Source organism: Lolium rigidum, chromosome 1 (genome assembly GCF_022539505.1).
Source record: "Lolium rigidum isolate FL_2022 chromosome 1, APGP_CSIRO_Lrig_0.1, whole genome shotgun sequence".
Lineage (NCBI taxonomy): Eukaryota > Viridiplantae > Streptophyta > Magnoliopsida > Poales > Poaceae > Lolium > Lolium rigidum.
Window position 1 is genome coordinate 170896970 of NC_061508.1, and position 8717 is coordinate 170905686.

Here is an 8717-nt window from a genome sequence, read left to right on the forward strand (position 1 = left end):
ATTTGGCTAATAGACACTATACAAAAATATGAGGTAAACAATATGCTACACTCTTTTGAAAACTTAAGCAAAACAATAGGACTAAGGTTAAGTTGCAGAGGTTTTGTTTTGCAAGAATAAACATAGGTTGACCATTTTTAAATAAAAAGAGTTGGTTAAAGATTTTAAGTAAACAAAAGTTTTGGTACAACATTTCATGTGATACACACATTAACACAAACAGTAACAAATATGCATGAACAGAGACTAACAATATTTTTCCTAGATGGCCAGTACTAAAACAAGACTAACCCAATTGGATTCACCCAAAAATATTAATCCTACAATTTTTAAAATTACAAACACTAAACAGAATGCAGTGATCATGTTTAATGCACTAAAATTCGTACAATTCAAATTTATAAACTAATGCAATTGGTTTCACTCGATTTTGGGTTTGTGGATATCGAGTTATACTCAAAACAGTGCTACTGGTTTTAACAAAATGTTTCAGCAATTCGAATTTTAAAAGCGGGCGGGAAACACCTGGGCTGTGCGGATTTGAAATTGGGCCGGCCTAGGTGGTTTATTTCCAGGTGGCTTCGGGGGAAAAAGAAAGGGAGGGGAGAGGGGCCCGGGCGGGCCAGGCCACTTGGGCCGACGTGGCCAAAACGGCCATGCAGGCACGATTGGGACGTCGTCATCCTCTCGACCGTGCTCGCGGGCGGACAGAAGAAAAGGGCACGGTCGGCCCGATGTTTACCTGGCGGCGACGGAGGTCGACGGCGGGGCTCTGGGTGGGGCGGCGGCGACTCGGGAAGGTCCAGGGGAGGGCTCGTCGGCGACTCCCTCTCCTTCCGCAGCTCCTCCCGGCGGCGTCTCCCCCGCAGATGCTCCCGGACGGCGATGATGGCGACGGCTACCGGCGGTTCTGAGCGGAGAAAAAAGGTCGGTTAGGAAGAGAAGGAGGAGGTGAACGTCTAGGAAGGAAGAGGGAGGGGAAAACGGGGCCGGGGTGAGCGCGAGCTTCACCCGCCACCTCGCGGGTCCATCTCCGGCGAGCAGGGGCCAGGGGAACGCCTCGGCGCTTCTCTGCGAGGGTTCTGGGGAGGGAGAGGAGAGGTGGTGTGAGGAGAGGAGGGCTGGGGCGGAGGGGCTTTTATAGCCGAGGCTAGGCGCGTGGGTGGTGGCCATGGCCAACGGGAGGGTGAGCCGAGCGGCTAGACGCGAGGGTGGTAGGCGCGATGGCCGACGCGAGGGGCGACGCAGGAGCGGTGAGCAGGCGCCGGAGCGCGTGACGTAGGGGCTGGCGTGCGCAGCGCGCACGGGAGAGGGGAGGGTCGAGCGGGAGAGGGGTTCTGCGTGCTTGTGCCCCGTTTTGGGGTCGGTCTAGGGTTGGGCTGTGGCCTGGTTCGGTTTGGACTCGGTTTGGGAGAAAGGAGAGGGTCCAGGGTGGGCTTCTAGAAGGTTTGGGGTCGGGCCTGGGGGTGGTGCATGGGTTGGTGTCAAGGGAGGGTGGCCCGGCCATGTTTGAGGAATGATAGAGAGAAGGGAGAAAAAGAGAGGGGTGGATGGTGATGGTGTCAACTTGTCATTTGAGAGACACAAAAGTATGGGAAGGAGAGGGTGTGCATGGTGGTGTTGAACAAGTCTCCCATGTGCAAGACAAGGATTTTAACAAGATTTGCAAAGTTGGAAATTTTCAATTCAAAGGGAGAGTGGGTGGTTGATGGTGTTGAAGAAAGGTGTTGGTCCAAAATTTGGTGTGGACAGATTGTGAATGAGCTCAATTGAAAAGGAGAAGGGAGAAAAGATATTATGTATTTGAAATTATCAAAAGACCATGTTGGTCCAACAAGGATTGGAATTTTTAAGACAAGGTGAGGGGGAGATGGTGGTGATGTACCCAAAATTTAAAGATAAAATGAGAAGGAGCAGAGGTGAAGCAAAGGAACATTGTTGAAGTAGATCAAGCTACTTTTGCTAGGTGAGGTCTAGGGCTAGATGATATAGAGAAGGTTATCAAAATGGTTAGGCCAAGTTGAAATTTTCTTGAAGAGATAGGTATACCGATGGAGATTGATTTGTTAGACAAAAAAGTAAGTTTCCAAGGTCAAGACTATATGGAGGTGTGATCTTGATTGATGGATATGTGAGATGTCTTAATGGCAAAGGCAATGCTATGGGTATTTGATCACATATTCAAATACCATTTAATTTGGTGTCTATGGCTTTTATTTTTATTTATATTAAACAATTGGGATTTCTATTTTCGTGCCCCTGGTTCGTTAGTTGTACTCAGTTTTCCCCAGTCCCTTAGTTTTTCCTCAGTTTTCCCCTCCTCTAGTTTGAAACATGCACAAGTGCTGGAACGGCCGGTAGCCGTCAGGTCAGAGGTCTTGACCGTTAGTCTGACCGGGTGGGGCCGCACAGGGGCAGCTCCTCCCTGACGGGTAGGGTCGGGAGACACGTTGGAGCAGCCATCCATCTATCGCTGACGTGTGGGCCGTTTTATTTCATGATTTTATACGCGGTGCTGCCAATGACAAATGGGGCCGCTCTATAGGGCTGCCGCAGCCAATGACCAGTGGGGTCGTATATTTTTTTCAGGAAAACTCATATATTGCCGCTCTGTGGTGCCTCCACAGCCAATGACCAGTGGGGTCGTCTATTTTTCAGGAAAACTCACATATATTGACGCTCTGTGGGGCTGCCGCAGCCAATGACCAGTGGGGTCGTCTATTTATTTAGAGAAAATCATATATTGCCGCTCTGTGGGGCCTCCGCAGCCAATGACCAGTGGGGTCGTCTATTTTTCAGGAAAAGACACATATTGCCGCTCTGTGGGGCTGCCGCAGCCAATGACCAGTGGGGTCGTCTATTTATTTAGAGAGAAAAAATCATATATTGCCGCTCTGTGGGGCCTGCGCAGCCAATGACCAGTGGGGTCGTCTATTTTTCAGGAAAACTCACATATTGCCGCTCTGATATATGTCTTTAGAGAATATCATAGAGAGAAGCAACAAGTTCGCTAATTAATTATTCTTAAGCTAGACCGGATAACCGATGGCAGCTCGTTCCCCACCGTCGGACGGAGCAGCCATCGCTGGCGCCTCGTCGCGCCGCCGGCTCTGTCCCCCGGCGGCGTCGGACGAACTGCGGCGCTGCACGTCAACCACGGCTCCAACACTTCTTTCGTCCGCACGCATTGTACCCACCGCAGGAAAGTCCGCCGCAAGCAGATCCGCCGCCCATGACGACCGGGATTTGTTCCGCGCACCAATTGGTATAGCTTGGTAAGACCTCCGCTTCTGCCTCCCCCGCCCCCTAATCGATTCGGTTCCCGTAATTGGAGTTTGCAGGTACGAAATAGTCCTCAATGTCTGGTCGTAGCGGGTACACCGGCGAGGGTGGCGATTCGATCATGTCGTGGCCACGTTCTACTTCTCCTACCTCGTCGGAAGTGCAGGTATCTAGCTTTAGCTCTCTGTACTACCGTTGAATTTGAAGTTCCGCCATGGCCTCGTTGGAGTGATTTCGGTTGTTCTTTTTTCCATTATTGTTACGAGTTAGCCGTGCAAGCCGATGATCCATGGTACATTGCATACCAAGATGAATCAACCCAGTGGTGTAGCCAGAGGATGGATTTGGAGGAGAAGATGGCCAATTTAGGTGATGAATTGGCCCGTAAAAACCTGATGATATTCGAGCTGAAGCGTATTGTGGAGGAAGAAAAGAAGAATTCAGAGCTTATTCGCACGGAGAAGTTGAGAGTTGAGACAGATCTTGCCGTATTTGATCAAGTGGTAGAAAATATATAACATGAACTTAAAGTGATGGGAGAGGAGAAAAGTAGATTCATCTGTGCAGTTTTATTAGGTGTCATCCCTGTCCTAGCAGTTATGTGGTTCTGGTAGACGATTTAGTATAGAATTGTTATTCAGTAGATGGCTCTAACCACCGTATTTTGTTGTGGCTCTAAGCACTCGTATTTTGGTGTACAATTTCCTATTTGTGGTAAGTAATGCGCACGATAATTTTAGCATGCATGAACATTTTATAAAAGTGAAGGGATCCCAAAAGTGAAAGCATGTACCAGCCTCCGGATCAAATACATATCAATATCTTCCCAATCAAGTTGGGATAGAATTCAAATCATACATACGGATGTACATGGACACATCAAGAACGTGGAGAAGCTTTTTTTGAGACGGAGGTAGTAGTTCGAACAATTTAATCCCAATTGGAAATTGAAAAATACAAATTTATCATAATTTATCCCAATTTGCGGCGTCGAACACGGCCGCGCAGCGATGGGCAAGAAAGGCCGAGACGACGGGCGGCTGAGGGGTGGTCATCTGCGCCATCCGCCGTTGAAGCGATGTTATCGGCGATGGCTTCAATGTTCGTGGCATCGATGACCATTGTCGGAACCGCCACTGTCTTGGTGTACTTCATCAGCGACGGATCTGCGGAGGGCTGGATTGGCGGCTTTGCAGCGCGGTTGTAGATGATGGCTTCAATCGTCTTGGCGTCGATTCGCACTCTCGGCACCGGAAGTGAGACATCAACAGGCTCCGACATTGAAGGCTGGGTCTGCGCTGTCGAAGCGATGTTGTAGGCGATGGCTTCAATGTTTGTGGCATCGATGACCACTGTCGGCACGGCCGCCGTCTTGGTGTTCTTCATCATTCAACAGATCTGAGAATAGAATCGAAAGTGAGACAGAGAGAGACATTTCAACTATTTCTGACGGTCAGATCCTCACCGGCACTCTTAGATCCACGGCGCACGCACGGTTAGATCCGCGCCGCCGCACGGTTAGATCCGCGCTGCCGCACGCCGCCGCACGAACGGTTAGATCCGCGCCGCCGCACGCCGCCGCACGCACGGTTAGATCCGCGCCGCCGCACGCCGCCGCACGCACGGTTAGATCCGCGCCGCCGCGACCGCCGGAGTAAGAGAGGAAATACGAGAGAGGAAGATGCGACTGGAATATGCGACTGCCAGGGTTGGTAGGTATGTGCTCTGCTCTTGTCTCCGTATGCGTCCATCGTGGTAGAGAGAGATACAGGTCGTCCGATCATAAATGATCGAACGGTGCAAGCATTCGTTGAGCTTTCAACCAACCAAGATCCTTGTGACATACATCTCGACCAATCAGAGATCAGCCAGTGAGTACAAGTTAGGAAAACTGAGTAGAACTAAGAGGGGGAAAAGTGAGGAAATGTTTATCGAAAGGGCAAAACTGAGTAGGACTGAGTAAAACAAGTGGGCCCGGAGGGGGAAAACTGAGTAACACTAAGTAAAACAGGGGCACCCAAATAATAAAGGGACTAAGGAAATTGAAGCTTTTGGCATAAAAATTATAAAATTGTGTTATTTGAACAATATATTACATTTTGGCCGACTAGATATTGTTTGCAACTCAAAGATACACAAGTGTGACGAATTTGGACTCATTTGGACTCATTTGGACAAAGTTTGTAAGCATAGTGGGTATTTGGGAGGTGTATTGAGCAGAAAGCCCTGCATCTTCATATCTAGTAGCTCATGGACTAGGAAGTGGTTTTGAAGCTTTTGGCATAAAAACTTCATATCTCTATATTTCCTTTTCCATTATTATTTCTCTAGGTTGTAGGTAACATAACAAGGCTCCATGGGAAGGTTCCACCATGTTTTGAATTATTTTGAATTGAACCCTAAAACCCTAAAACCCTAAACCCTAGAGAAAATGATAAATGTGGCTTAAATGTGGCATACAAATTGTTCATACAAATTCAAATTGTTGAACACAAAGGCATCCCCGATACAAATTGTTCATACAAATTCAAATTGTTCATACAAATTCAAATTGTTCAACACAAAGGCATCCTCAATACAAAGGGAACCCCAATACAAATTGTTCAACACAAAGGGATCGCCAATACAAAGGGAACCCCAATACAAATTGTTCATTCAAATTCAAATTAGTTGTTCAGAATAAAATCTTTCTCTTGCTCCTAGTGTGACTCGCCGGGGCCACCACCTTACTCCGGGTAACCCTAACAGGAATATTACCGGTGTCTACCTTCCTTTTTCCCTCTTTCTTGTTCTTCTTCTTCTGCAAAGCTTGTGCTTTTTCTTCTGCCATGTACTCTTCGAAGTTAGCTTCTATCATGGCCTTACTACTTTCGTGGCATTCTCGACTATACTCTTCCCTCTCCTCTAGACTCATCGGTTGAAGCCATTCTACATCCATCTGTTCCCTCTGCTCTCCATCCAATGGTTCAAGCAGCTCTACATCCCTCTGTTCCCCCGCTCTCGATCCATCGGTTCAATCTCCTCATGTTGAACTGCTCGCTTCAATCTCCTCCGCATTTGCTCGCTTCAATCTCCTCATGTTGAACTGCTCGCTTCAATCTCCTCTCGCATTTGCTCGCTTCAATCTCCTCATGTTGAACTCCTGCTTCAATCTCAAGTTGAATTGCTGCTTCATTCTCCTCTCGCATTTTCTCGCTCCCGCCTCGATCTTCCATTCCAAAAGCTGGGTCAACTCCATTTTTACAAAGCCTAGCAATGTGTCCAGGGATTCCACAACGTTTGCACTTACGTTTTCGAATCGGTGCACCACCCTCTCGCACTAGCTCGATCCTATTCTTCCTCGGCCTACCTGCCGGTCTAGTCAATACTCGGAGAGTACAGCTTTGAAGCCTGGATCGACTTTCATCCATTGGTCTTTTCCCAACAAGGTAGGAACATTCATAGCATATGCAGCCCTAAATTTGGCAACAGAGAAATACTCGACACATACCGATCAACTTCACCATCTTCACCCCCTATAACACTCATGAAAAACAATGTGTGTATGCAGGGTATCCCACGGATCCGCCATCCCCTACAATGGCATGTCCTATCAACCAAACTCACCGGGTACCTCCACCGCTCGTTTTGTTTGTCGGTGTAGGTTACCTCAGCCTCCATTCCTTTTCCGACGCATTGCATCCTCAATTGTTTTGCCCCGGCATGCAAAGACTTAATCAAAGATGGGAGCATGAGATGGCCAACATAATTTGTGGATGCAATTCTTTGACGCAGATCGATCTTTATCATGATCATCTCGCATAATCTTATCAAATATTTGCCACAGACATAAGCCCTTTCAATGACTTGACCTTTGAATTGAAACTCTCCGCAAGGTTACTTGTTACATAGTCTACCTTGCAAATTTCATTGAATTGGCTTCTTGACCACACCCTACCATGATGTTCATCCAAGTACTCCTTCACCCCAGGTTTTTGTTTATACAACACATTCAAATGAAACAGATGCTTCCTAGAGCTGCATATGTATGAAGCTGGCCATAGGTTGTCAGTAAAAACTTTACCCTTGAATTTCTTTGTAAAATTCTGTACCAAGTGTCGCATACATTCCCTATGCTCCACTCCAGGGAATACTGCTTCTACCGCAGTCTCCAAACCTTTGCAAGCGTCCGTGTGGATAACAAGTCCTGGTGGATGACCTTTAAGGTCGCGCAAATTCTGCGAAACCAAGTCCAACTTTCCCGTGACTCAACCTCCAAAACCCCATAAGCAACAGGGAACATCCAATTATGTCCATCAACTGCAGTAGCAGCAACTAGCTGTCCTTTAAACCTGCCATGAAGAGCTGATGCATCCACGGCCAAATAAGGCATGCAACCGTCCAAAAAGCCTTTCCAGCAAGCTTTGAAACAAACAAAAGCCCTTCTAAAATATTCCTTGTGCATTACCTTCCCGCTTTTCAATTTGTAGGGAACTGTATGCTTGTCTATCGCTACAACACTGCCTGGACTAGCCATCTCCACTTCAGCTTTGAAAGTGTAAAGCAACTGAAAGCTTTCATTCCATGGACCATTGAGCTTGTCAAGAGCCATTTCCTTTGCATAGAACATCCTCATGTAAGGTACTTCCATTTTATACTTCTCAACCACCTTTTTTACGAGTGCTATTGGACCAAGTGAAGGATTTTCTCTCAGCCAATCTAGGATTACATCTGCCAACCACCTAGTCTTCGCTAGCTTTGTTTTCAGCTCTGGCTCTCCCCCTAGAGGTGGACACCTATGGATCTCCTTATTCTTCTTTATCTGAAACATAATGATAAGGGATGTCGGTAATAGATAACAAATTTTACACCGTGATCTAAATACACAACCGGTTGGCGTAGTACCCGAACCAAGCCGCTTCGCGCATTGTGGATGCATGCAGCCTAAACTTACACCTTAGGTATGGGCATTTAATTGTGAACCTACCTGGCTCACTTTTAATAACCTCAAAATTATTCTTAGTGAGAATGTGATATGTAGTAATTGCATTATGGCAGTCCATCATCGTTTGAAACACGGTGCCTTCTACAAGCTGGGGATTCTCCCTGTTCCACTCAATTGTTGGCAAGTCTTCACCTTCGTAATCGGCTAAAACGAGGTTGTCATCATTCTCATTCTTCTCTTCATCATCAGTGTCATCAAATCTGGCACCAAAAGCCATATCTTCCATGTATTGATCCTCCATTGCCTGCTTATCGCATCGATCTACCAATTCAGGAAACATCAACTCATCCTCATCATCTTGAGTAGATCGATCCTCAATGTCCGCATCGTCCTCCACATCGACCGTACGAACGATCCGGCTACCACTAGCACCGGGGACGGATGGTGCTGCTCGTGGACCTACAAGGAGCGCCACGGCGCACACTATTAGCAAGAGGCAGCAGCGAGTAGA